This window comes from Corvus brachyrhynchos, unplaced genomic scaffold (genome assembly GCF_000691975.1).
Source record: "Corvus brachyrhynchos isolate BGI_N302 unplaced genomic scaffold, ASM69197v1 scaffold698, whole genome shotgun sequence".
Lineage (NCBI taxonomy): Eukaryota > Metazoa > Chordata > Aves > Passeriformes > Corvidae > Corvus > Corvus brachyrhynchos.
Window position 1 is genome coordinate 380,377 of NW_008239535.1, and position 8,229 is coordinate 388,605.

General features: G+C 39.0%; 1 long non-coding RNA gene across 3 annotated transcripts in view; it reads right to left on the minus strand.

The window, feature by feature from the left end:
• Positions 1–716: 716 nt before the first annotated feature.
• The window catches only part of LOC108448422, an 11,921-nt gene continuing 4,408 nt past the window's right edge, over positions 717–8,229 (minus strand). For all 3 annotated transcript variants that reach the window (XR_001864301.1, XR_001864300.1, XR_001864299.1), the window contains 2 exons: positions 6,771–7,038; positions 717–6,265 (listed from right to left, as the gene is read on the minus strand). This is a non-coding gene — a long non-coding RNA (uncharacterized LOC108448422). The remainder of the gene's footprint in view (positions 6,266–6,770; positions 7,039–8,229) is intronic.

Sequence of the window (8,229 nt, forward strand, 5' to 3'; positions counted from 1 at the left end):
TCCAGGAAAGCTCACCTAACAGAATGGTTTGAGCTCTTCCTGATATTTTAGTAAACTTCCTGACATTGCAAAGTTAATGGAGATGACAGGATCCTCAGCTGCACTGAATACAGCAGTGTTGTACAGCAAATGCTACTGTTAACTCAGTTTTCATGCAAGAAACTTGATAGATATGTTAGGGAGAAATAAACACCTGACTGAAGGAAGAGCTCATATTTTGCTGTTCCACAAAATAGTGGAAAAAGCTGCACAGAGATCACTCATTTACTTTTTTCAGTTTGTGTATCTGCAAAACAGAAAGCACAAATGGTCAGAAACACCTGTGTTAGACATGAATATACCAGCCATGTGCAACAAAGGAATGAAAATGGCCTCTGGTGAGCTTAGTGAGCTAATCACTGGGAATGTGATCCTGTCTTCTTGAATCAGAGGCAAAATTCCTAGTTAAATTCCCAGGATGGTTTATGAATCTTAATGGGTAAACCATCTTTAAGGGGTGTGGTTGTAGTTTTTTGAACGTCATCTTTCAAATTCCCTGTAGACTTTAACAAAACTGTTTTGACTTCTGAAACTCCACTTCCACACAAGAACCTTCTCTAATATGCTACCAGACTGCCTAGCCAGTCTGACAAAAAATTCTGCCTCTCCCTGTCCAGAACCAGATGTGAAACAGAATCATTTGCTTTTTCATGTAAAGGGCACAAGTCTCCAAAAAAAAAGTATCTTGCTGTCACCTTTCAATGAACTTGTATCTCATATGCTTGTTTGCTATGTTTCTTTGTACTCATAAAAATGCACCAAAGAGCCCTGCCCCTTTACTTCAGTGAAATTTAAGCTGGCTGCAATTATTAGAAAATTACATGATTACCTATTCAAGGCTGAAGTCTGTCCAGCAACAAAGGAAATCCCTACCCAAAACAGTAGGAAGGTACTTGAATTGTGCCGGAAGACAGGACCATCAAACCTGCTTATATTTCCCTCTGCTGAGGTCAGGATGCCCAATAAACAGTTCAGGTCCCAGCAGCTGTGGACTTCCTCATGTCTGAAAGCAGCCTTTTCAGGACTTCTGCCTCATTTCAAATTCCCTTGTAAAATCCAGGATTATTTCTACCTAATTTATTTATTCCTACATGGATATTTAGGCATACCACTTTAAATGTTTTGTTTCGGCATTACATATGGGTCTGTACGTCTTTGCTCTGCAAATAAAAAATTCTTGTGAGCAATTGTTTTGCAGAAGTCTCATTCAGATACTTGAAGAAAAACAGCAGTCCAGGACCTGGGTCTTTATTCTTGAATGAAAGAAGAATAAAGTAGGTGTATGTTGAATGTTGCAAGAGTGACACTGTTGTGCACACCATTTCTATTTGCTCACTGCAGCATTACTGCACTCCCAGGGGTAATATTTGCCAGGAATGTGAGGATCCTGCAGGACTATGGCTGTCTATGGCTGGGCGGAGGGAAGCATTTGCCGAGGTGTACACACCATGCTCCCTGACATGCTGAGGTTCCTCCCCAGCAACATCCCACCGGGGCATTGCAGGCCTGCTGCTCCTGGAGCATGCACAGGAGGTAAAGCTGACAGCAGTTCTGCTTTGAAGTTTCCTCCTGGCCCCAGCATTTGAGGATTTAACCCTTAAGGAGATTGCGGTTATAATCATTGGGATGAGAATCCTAGATTGCTTCCAAGGATTCAATTAAATATGTCACACAATAAAAGTGCATGTATAAGAGACCATTTGGGTTTGGCACCATGCATGGGACTAGAGTCTAATTAGGCCTTTATTGCTAACAACATCTGATTATAACACTGTCTGCATTTCACAATGGCTGTTTTGCAAGCTCTCTCTGGGTTAGCTAACACAGGGATGCCTATGCCACAAAATGGAGCTTGATGCAGAAATCACCAAAGCAGCACTGACCAAAAACTGAATTTATGCACTAGCATTCAAAACCAGAGAGCCATGATTCAGTTATGCCCACTGATGTTAACAGGTCATTCAGTCTAATAATCAAAGAATATTTTGAGTCAGGTTGAAGACACCAGTACTGTGGCCAAGGAGAGTACTGTTCCCAAACTCATGGTCAGATGAACTATATAGTTTCTGAATTTTCACAGGGAATAACAACATTTGGACCTTAGGTCACTTGTCATTGCCTGGGTTCTGAGAGAAGATGACTTAAAATCATTCAAAAGGTTTTAAAAGTGAGACAGGAGAACACATAATCTCACAACACTCTCACAGGACCAAGTAGGCATGAACAAACTGGGAATTTTCTTTCAGAACAAATATTTCCTGTGCACTTGATCAAAAATGAGAAATTTTGTTTTCTCAATATCAAGAAAATTAATTTACAGGTTTCAGTCAAATGTAGCGAAATATTCTTAAAGGCTTATTTGTGTCACTCCAAATAATGTAACTCTACAGAAAGGAGCAGATGTGGCAGTGCATGCTTGACAGTCAGATCCTGCAGGGTATAGATTTGCATCCAGCCCTGGGGCTTTTGGTTTCTTACTGATAACTGGAAGACTGGTAGTATTTGCCAAATATAACTTGAACTTAGGTGGTTGCTATTGAAACTGAGTAAGAATAGAGACATACAGTCAGAGCAAGATAAAGTTTCATGACCCATCAAAAAGAAGCAGATGCCTATTTTCACTTATTTGTTTCTGAAACATTATTTAATGGCAAAAGAATAAAGACAGTTTTCAAGCTGGTACAATAGGAAAAGAGTCATAAATTAAGAACTCTTTCTGAAGTGTGTCACTTGTGATTTTGTGGTAGTGCCATTTCTATTGCTTTCCAGGTGGCACCTACTGGATGAGTTTTTAATATCTATTATTCTCCACTGTATTTTCACAAGATCTAACATGTTAATTTAATATTTTTTTAAACTTTATTAATCTTTTAATAACAACTTTTGCTTCATGTCACAAGGTGGTTGTGATTTCTTGATGGAATCAGTTAAGGGTCAAGCTTTTCAGATCCTGCCAATCAAGGTAACTACACTGAACATACTCTAGCCTCAAGTCTTTATTAGAATCTTGAGATTATCTACAACAAGTCAAACATCATAAATACTGCAATTAAGGACTAAATATTTGTTAGGGGCATCCATTTATTTGGAAACACTGTCTTTCTGGGAATGCTTTCTTAGTTCTTGTAAAACTACATATCTTGAACAGCCTTACTGCACACAGACTGGACTCTGATTTTTTTTTTTTTTAATGCATGGCACAAACTTTTTTGATCAACTCTACTTTTGAAACACAAAAACCAAAGTGGGGTGAGGCCATATAGTTAGTGTGTTTCAAAAAAATTTCAAACATTTCTATTAGGGCTTTTTTTGTAATTCATATATTAAAGCAGCATAGACTTACACAAATATTGTGACCGCTCCCTGGAGACCAACTTATTCCTGGATTCTTTTAATCTATTGTACTCTTAATCTTCAAGCAGTGTAAAGATCATGAGGAATGTGCTTTACTTTCATGTGCTTATAATTTTCTCCATGTGAATACAAACATTGTAGTTACATGGGTATTTCTCAGTGCAAAACACTCTTTGTAGACTAGTAAAAAAGCCAGAAGGCTGACAATGGAAAATAGGGGTAAGTTAGCTGAACTTATATATTATAAACTGATCTATTACACAAAAATTGGCCAGTTTGCAAGCCTTACATGTGCTTTCTAAACAGTGAAGGCTATCCTAAATACTTAGAGAGGTTGTAAAGTTAAAAGTAAAAAGCAGTAACTTCTCATTTATAATGGTTTGCTTCATTTTGCAATAAAAATGCAATGCAACAAAACAAAATAACTTTTTTCCTTTGGACTCAAGTGCTCAGATTTCATGAAAGACTAGTTTAACTACACTGGAATCCTTGCCAGTCACAGATGAGCACCTAGATCACTTTGGGTATCAAAATGCAGGAGCTTTTCATTTGTACTGTAAGAGGTGACCAGCTTCTGCTGTGTGCAATGTATTTTCTCATAAAAGCCACCCAAGGAACAAATTTATGTATGCAATATATAGAGAAATGTGTGCTTGTTTTGGGAAAGGCAAGGTTAATGTCTGTGTTGTTGTCGCAGTAGAAACGGGATCTTAGCAAGCATCTTTTGTTTCAAAGGAAGTCCATCCCACGGTTTGGAAACTGAATGTAAGAATGACTCTTGTTTAAATTGACAAAGGCCAAAGTCCTGTCTCAAGTGCAAATGCTAAATTTTAGCTGTTCTCTTAATTTCATTGGGGTTTTGGTTTTTTGGAGGGTTTTTTGAGTTTTTTAAACTTACTTGCTGAATTCATCAGTCATTTTCTTGGCATTAAAATTGGCCAGAATCATACTTTTAAAGGCCTTGAGAAATTTAATTTTAAGTCAGAAAGCTTAATTTTTATTGTATTGATATTTTAACATATTATTCTGACTTTGTTCTGCTTGATAGTGTTCCTCTCCAGCATTTTTGCAAATGGGTTGAACTACTACAAAGTTATGGAGCTCTTGTTACTGAGTTCCTTCCTCCATCAGTATTGTTGCTGAGTTAACTGTCACTGAGACAATTTACACCATGATCATACCAAATAGTTAGCTACAAGAAACCCAAAATTTATTGGGTTTAGCAAACCTTTTTGGAGTTTAGCTACATAATGAATCCAGTCTAATATCACTGACCTCTGTTTTACAAAGCCTTAGAAAGACTGCATCAGAATTTGTAGACCAGGGAGCCAAAATTTTCTTATATGCAACATATATTCTGCACAGACTGAGTAGAAGCTTATCTTTGAAATACCTTTGAAAGCATCAAAAACTGCAGATGTGAGCTGGGGCCAATATCCCAGACCAGGCTGAGTACCCAGTATCTGGATGAGCAGGCTCTTTGAATATTATCTCTCACTAGTTATAGATCCATCTTCTAATTGATGACATCTGCCTCTGCTACAGCATGGCAGCAGCCAAACCAAGCAATGCAAGAGGAAAATATGAGGAGTATAGGGGAAAGGAAATCAGAGATTGTATCTGTTGATTTTTGTCTAAATATGGAAATTCTTATACAATAGACCATCAAAAGTAATTTCCTACTTCTTAGAGGACAAGCTGTACATTTTCTAAAATAGTTCAAAAGGTGTACAAACTTGAGCTCAGGCTGTGGAAGTGGGAGGAGGGGGCCAGAGAAGCTGTAGAGAAAAAGAAAGGGAGTACAGGATATCCCCCGCCCAAGCCTTTTTAAAAAAATCCCTCAGTTTGAGATTTCTGTGTATCAGAACAGACAGTCTGTTCACTTGATAGGACTGGGTCCACTGTGGATTGATGACAGGGATGTCTTTATATGGCAAAACCAAAGGAAAGACACAATTTTATGCAAGAACAACTGAGAGATCCCTTTCCAGCTCCACACACGAGAGAAGACATATAGTACCAGAGCTGAAGCATTTTCCTTGTGCCATTCTGCATCATGTCCTGCCAAAAGGAGGAGTCGGTAATATCACAATAATGCTCTATCCTTTGTTGTACTTTTTCTTCTCTACTTGAGACTCCAGATGTGCCTTGGTCTGCCCCATCACAACCTTGCCCCTGCCTCACAGAACACTGAGCTCGGCTTCTCACTGAGGGCCACAGCCATGGCCTCTTTTTTTACCAGGAGTGAATATAGTCCTGATTCCCTTCTTTTAATATCTGATTTCCAAACACTTTTATCAAGTGAATTCAGAAAGCTGCTGGGCTCTGCCACATGGTTGCAAAATCTTGAAGAAACCACTGGGCAGTTTTAGGTCTTTGCTAGGTCAAAGAAGAAACATAAAAGATTTCCAAAGAACTAGGACAACCTTTCTCCCAGTACTTGAAGGGTTGTGCTTCTTTCTTGTCTGGTAATACTTGCTGAGTATGTTGCAACGGACTTGTACAGGCATTCTTGCCTAATGTCATTGGGACGTTACAGTACTGAGAAAATCAGTGCAACTTTACAGCTATTAAGCAAAGTGTTGACAGTAGCAAGCATATGGATTCCTTCAAAATACAGTCTTGGGATGCTTGACTTTGTCACATGCATCCCAGTGCTCAGCTTTGGAAATGTGTTTGTCTCAAACAACTTCTTTGGGTAAACCTGAGATCCCTGAATGAGGCACAAACTGAGAGGTAGAGATTTTTTATGCAGAGTCACAGTCCTTTCCAGATTAGTGACCAAAGCTGACAGCTTGAATGATCAACAGGAGTGATGTTCTGTTTCCCTCCAGAGCTCAGGCTCATACAGCCTCGTCCATCAGTAAGAGGGCTGAAACAAACAACAGAAAATCATATGTATAGGTGGAACACAATGATTTTGGTTGAAGAGAAGAAGGAATTCTGAGCCTGAAATGTCACCTGATTTTTTCACCTATATCAGCTAGTTTAATAAAGAACAAAGCTTTCCCTGCAAATTCTGTTTCCCTATGTCCATCCAGCATGGTAGCTATGGAAACATTCTCACCATTCAGTGACCTGTTCTAGTGAAATAACAGTTTTGAACAGGGGACCAGTAGGCAGAACAAACATTTCCTATTCATAATGGTAGGTGAAGTTCCCTGTTTTGATTTTAAATTTTAGACAAATTTTTAAAGCTGTCTGGAACAGCAGAAAGCTGGGAAACAGAAGATGATCGAGTATTATTTTAAATTTTAATAAGCTAATTTTCTGTATTTATGATAAGGCAGGATTGTGGAAATAGAGATGTAGATAGATAAAACACAAGCTCAGATGTCTTTTCCTATGACCGGTTGCCCTCAGGAACAAGAACTTACCTGGATTTGAACAGACCATTTCTCTGTCCTCAGCAGTCTTGTGTTGATTTGCAAAAGGTGCAAATCCAATCCTTGATGCAGAGGAAAAGGAAATAAAGAGTGATATTTCCCTACTGGCAGCTTTGTCTGGGTAATTGTAACTTCAAAGTCAAAGCACAAGCACTCTGAAGGCGGCTGGGAAGTTTTCTCAGGCAGGAGGAAGTTCTGAGTAACACCGATGCACAGTGAGATTAGTATACTTGAATTTGACAGCAACGGTGCAGCATACCTGCAGGTAAGGAGAAAAGGATATCAAAGCAGGAACACTGGAATGCGGGGAAGGGTCAATTTATGCAGAAGGACTTCCACCACAGACACCCCTGAAGTTTTTTGGAGTGGCTTCACAGTACTCAGCAATCTAAAGGAAAGAACTGAGCAAGTGCCTGATGATGCACATTTTATGCACCAGATAATCTCGAGCCAGAGTGACAGTGGTGTCACCAGTTATTCTGGTAATGGCCTGCTCTGTTTCTTAGAGGCAGAATGAAACACTTTCACTCTTGGCTTACAGGGATATTGTAGACAAGTAGGAATATTTTAGACAAGTAGGAATAGCAATGAGCACTTAGCCCATCTCTTCCTGTGAAATCTTCCATGTTATGTTCTTAAAAATATCTGAGAAGGTGTCCACATTTCTAAATTCCTATCTCCGTGAGAAAAACAGGATCACGCAATTTTATAGCTAGAAGAGAAAATATTTTGCATGAGAAATTATGTGGCAGAAACACTTTAGAGCTATAACCTTGTCCTGAAATGTGGAGCAAGCGAAATTCATTGCTGGAAACAGCTCAGTTACACTGGATGGATGATCGGGCTTGGAAAAAATAATGAAAAAGAAAAGCAATGAAGCAAAAAAATGAAGCAATTTTACCTGAAAGCAAATGCAGCCCTTAAAAAGAAAGCTCTCTTTTCACAATACCGTCTTTCAAGCTAATTTTTTAATAAAATTTTTGAGCTATTCATTGGCAACACTGCCACACTATCTACAGATGAACAACTCATGGATGCAATATGAGACAGTTGCATTTGGACATTGAATGATTCCTGGAGGTAGGTAAAACATTATTGTAAGAGTATTTCTGCAGACTGGATGCTGGATTATATTGAATTCCTGTTCACTCGAGAAAACAATTGGCCAGCATGGGAAATATATATACATGGGTTTCAAGAGAACAGCAGGACCAATAGTCACATTCTCCAAAAAAGACATAAAAGAAGGAGAAAATTCATGGATGGAGGTTTAGGAGCAAACCAAGACATGAGGTAGCAAGTGGAAGAACCACTGAGCAGCTGAGGTGAGCTTGAAGGAGTTGCCTGTGGGACTTTTTTATCTTGGTAATGATGGGAGAGCTGAGTGTGACATGCCTTAAGCACTGATTCACAGGTGTCACCTTTCAAAAGCAAGAGCAGTGGTCAGCAG